A 4,772-nucleotide genomic window follows, 5' to 3' on the forward strand; every position below is an offset into this window, starting at 1 on the left:
GGCTCCTGCATGGATGAATTCCGGCTGCCTCAGGGGGCTCTGGGGCTGGGGAGAGTCCAGCTGTGCTGCTGGGTGATCCTGGGGAGCGTTCCCGCTGCAGGCATTCTGTGAGGCACTGCAGGATGTCCCTCTCAATTCCATGGATACCCCAGAGCTGTGTGACAAGGTAATGTGCCTTGGCCGACCAGTACCACACCATGTCTTCCAGGTGGGGATCCCCAGGGTCCTGGCAGGGATTCCCAGGGTCCTGGTGGCTCTGGAAGTGCCGCCGGGCGCTTCCCACCACGTCAGCCGTGAGGAGCAGGAGGTGGTCAGCCATGGATAGCAGGTCAGGCTGTGATGTAAGTTGAGCACTGGCTCCCAGAGCACCCTGGAGGGTGTTTCTGATCCTCTGGACATCAGCCATGAGCTGATTTGCTTTCTCCTCAAAACCTTCTTTGCTCCTCTGCCTCTCCTCTTGGGTGAGGTTGGACAGAGCTGCTCCAACTATGTCTTGGATGAGCTGCAGCTGTTCCTTGTTGACCCTTTCCATGTGGAGCAACAACGCCTTGGCCCTGAGGGCCACGTCCCTCTGCAGGAGCTCGAAGCGGGTGGCCAGGCTGGCAGTAGGCAGTGGGGAGAGCAGGAGGGTGTTGGACACATCCAGCAATGCTTCCATGAGCACCTGGATCTCCTCTCGGAGCACCAGGATTTCTCTGGCGCTGTGATCTCCAGGGCAGGCTAAGTAGGAGAGCCGGGCAGCCTCCTGCAACCTGAGGGAATTCTCAGCCACAGCAGCCAGGAGGCTCCGTGGGCCAACCTTGTTCCTCACGGCTCTGCTCAGCTCCCTCAGGAACAGGACATCCCTGCCCACGAACTGATCCATGGCATCCAGCAGGACACGCATGCCAATGGCCCACCGGACACCGTGCAGCTCCAGGATGGCCTTTTCCATCCCACAGGATTCCCTGAAGGACACTGCCTTCTCCAGGAACCCTTTGGTGTTTAGCTGAGCATGGGAAAACTTGGCTTGGAGCTGCAGAAAGCTCTCCTGGACATGAGAGGGATTGGGATTTTCCCTACTGCAGGCTGTGCTTGCAATGCCTCCTGCCACCTGCACTGCTCCTGCTAAACCCACCAGGGTCTCATCCAAAGCCTGCTTCCCTCTTGGAAAGTCACCTAACAGGATAAATCCAAGCACTTGCTGGGCCAGACCATTCCAAGAGCCTGCCACAGCTGCCAGGCACTCCTGAGTCTCCTGGATCCTTCCCGAGAGCCTGAGTGCCATTTGGAGAAGCCTGCCTGGAGCAGGGAGCTGCCCAGGGGTCGTTTCTGTGGCCAGGCTGATGATCCTTGCGGTAAGTGCCTTGATATCCCAGTGCTGCTCCAGCACCTGGACCTGGGGGGGTTCAGCCACAGGCAGTGCCTCCCGTGCTGCTTCCACATATCCATCAGAGAGCTCCAGCAGGATGGAGCCAGCAGCATGGACAGTGTCCATGTCACCAATCTGGGATGCTCCCAGGAGAGCTGTGATGACAGGGTGTGTATCCCCTTTCCATGGATCCAGGTGGAAGTTAGCTGGTGGTAAAGATGGATGACTTTGGATATCTCCCTGGAACGCTGCCTCATCCGTATTGGTTTGTGTCCCAGTGTGGGACTGGCTGAGCTCCAGCCCCTTTTCCACCTTGGTGCTCCGCACTTGCTCCCGGAGCGGGCTGAGGATTTCCGGGTGGTTGGATCCGTCCAGCCCGGCTTGGACACGGACAGCAGAGTCCATCAGGGAGCTGGCTGCTTGGGAAAAAGCATCCCGGCTTTGGAGGCAGGAAAACCTTCCTGGAATGAGGGCTGTGACTGCTCCCAGCTCCAGGATGGATTTGGCCAATTGCTCCACCCACACCAGCAAACCATTCCTGAAGATGGGATCTGTGGTCCTGTCCACGTGCCGGGTGGAGGCTCCGACCACCCAGCGTGCCCAGCCCATGAGGCGAGCGCTGTGCCAGGAGAATCCCTCGGGATCCCAGCGTTCCAGTGCCGCTTCACACCATTCCTTTTGCTTGGCCAGCTCCAGGATGGATAACTCAAGGAATTCCCTCATGCCGATGGTCTCCTCAAAGCAGCGCAGGAGGCTGTTGGTGGCTCTGGCCCAGGCACAGCACAGGCCCTGGAGCTGCTCCATGGTATTCCCACTTGTTTCCATGAGCAGGGAAGGGAGGCTGGCCAGGAGGCTCCGCAGGTGCTCCATGCCCTCCTGGATTTCCCTGGCAGTTTGGGCCTTGGCACACCTGGCCAGGAGCAGATCGGCTGCCCCGAGTATCCGCTGGGCCTGAGCGAAGAAGGCGGCAATGAGGGGCTGGAGCTTCCTTAAAATTCCTCCTGGTCCTGCTGGACAGCATCCTGCATGGGCAAGGCTAAGGGCACCTTCAACCAGCTGCCTCAGGGGCTCCTTCTCCTCGAAGAATCCATCCAGGATTTGGCACAGCGTGGCCCTGAGCACTGCCCGGTCCAGGTTTTCCAGCTCCTCCCTCAAGCTGTGACATTCCCGCTCCAGTCCGTGTTCTCCCTGGCCCTCCCTCCGGCTCATGTGGCTGCAGATGCTCCTCCTCAGCTGCAGCAGGGCCCAGCAACGTTCCACCAGCTCCAGCCGCAGATCCAGCCTGGATGACTCTGCCAGCAGCATTCCATGGAGAATGGCCGCTTCCAGGTGGGAGCTGAACGTGCCCTCGGAGAGGCGCAGGGGGTCAGGGTGGGAGAGGAGAGCCTGGAGCCTGCTCACCTGCTGGGAGAAGATCCCACTCCTGTCCTGGGGCTCTGTGAGCAGGGAGAGGAGCTCCCTGATGGTTCTCTCTGTCAGCTGGAAAACAGAATCCTGGGAGAGGTCAGCTTGGCTATCCCTGGAATGTGTCAGGGCTGTGTGGATGAGTGAGACGCACTTGTGGAGCAGCTGCAGGGTCTGGGCCAAGCTCTTCGCTGCAGGACAATCCCGGAGTTCCTGGAGGCGCTTGGCTGTCAGGCGGCTCAGCAGGAGCACGGCCTCAGAGAAGGGCTGGAATGCAGCCAGCAGCCCTGGAGTGTCCCGGGCATCCCGCAGCACGCTCAGGCATTCCAGGAGCCAGCTGGCAGCACCACTGATCCTCCTCATCCCTGCAGCCTCTTCCAGCTGAAGGATCTAACCAGGAAACAAGGCAGAAAAGCTGCTCAGTTCAGGAATTCCCATTCCCTTTCCATCCCTGGAGGGGGAGGAGGAGTGGTTTGCTCCATGGATCTGCTGGAGCTTCCCCCTGCTCGTGTCCCTTCCCGGTGTCCCCTCACCTTTGCTGTCACCATCAGACTCCTCCTGGCGGCCGCTGCCAGGTGCTCTCGGTGCCGAGGGCTGTCCGGATGCTCCTGGAGCTGGAATGCTGCCAGCACCACGTCCCTCCCAGCCTGGAGCAGGGATTCACCCACGGGACACATCTCCATGCTCCCTTCCTCTCTGGCATCCTCGGACAGCCTGGAATGGAAGGGCTGGGCTCAGCTCCATTCCCCACTCCCAATCCCACCTCTCCAGGAGGATCCAGGCTCCCTGCCACCTCTTCCACCTCTTCCCAGCCCCAAAATCCACCTGGGAGACGCCCATCCACCTCACCTCCTTGCCACAGCAGCGAGTTCTTCCATAGCTTTGGCTAACTTTCCTGCCTTTTCCCCCAAATTGGGAAAGGCTGGACGAATCCCATCTTCCCATTGCAGGGCGAGGAGGAGGTGGCAGAGCTCCACAGCCATGGGGCAGAGAATTCTCTGGATAGCTTTGTTTTCTGTTGGGAGCCCGAGCTCAGAGAGAGAAAAAGTCTCCATGTCGTCCTGCCTGGAAAAGGGAAAAACCCCTGGGGTTAATTGGGATCCAGTGTGGAACAGTTTCCCAGCGAGCTTGGATGGGGATGGCAGTTCCTGGCTTGGGAAACGCTCCCGGCTTTAATTTCGCCCAGCCCTGAAACCAGGTCACTCACCTGGAATTCCTGGGACACCGGAGCCGGGATTTCCTTTCCTGGGGGATCATCTCAGGGTGTTCCCGGCACTGCTGAGCCGGCATTCCCTCACAGGGAGGGATTCGGGACAGCGTGGCCGGGGGGAGCGCGAGGTCTTTCCTGCCCAGTTCCCGCGGTTCCCGGGACGCCATGCGGGACGTTCCCATGGGAGCGACGCCGAGATGCGCCGGCGTCGCCATGGAGACAACGGGTGCGTGGCGATGGCGTCACACTGCGCGCCGGCCGCGGGGCACGCCGGGAGTTGTAGTTCGGCGGGTTGTTCGGGTTATGGTAGTCCCTCGGCCCGGGTGCGCAGGGGAGGGATCAGGCAGGAACAGGCAGGAACATCCCAGTTTTCCCCGTACAGGGCTCACTCCTTCCAGGAGCGGTTTTGAACAACTCAAATGTGCGCTCATGTAACGGGGGCAGGACACAGGTGACCCTTCTCCTGATTATCCTTAGTGTGGAATCAGGAGCGGTTTTGAACAGGCGCTCATGTAACGGGGGCAGGACACAGGTGACCCTTCTCCTGATTATCCTTAGTGTGGAATATTCCCAGGAAAGTGTAGCCTCCCTCCCGGGAATCCGAGTTTACAGGTGAGGTAATTCCCTGGAAACTCGGAGAGTGACATAAATAACCTTCGGGATAAGGACTGATCTGCTGCCACAGATCCCACCTCCGGCTGGGATCCCGCTCCCATTCCCACAGCCATCTTTTGAGTTATCTCCCGAAGGAATCCCGCTTTGGGAATATCCCGAGGGCCGCGGCTGCGCGGGTCCCACCCGCTGGGA

The sequence above is a fragment of the Geospiza fortis genome, unplaced genomic scaffold (genome assembly GCF_000277835.1).
Source record: "Geospiza fortis unplaced genomic scaffold, GeoFor_1.0 scaffold275, whole genome shotgun sequence".
NCBI lineage: Eukaryota > Metazoa > Chordata > Aves > Passeriformes > Thraupidae > Geospiza > Geospiza fortis.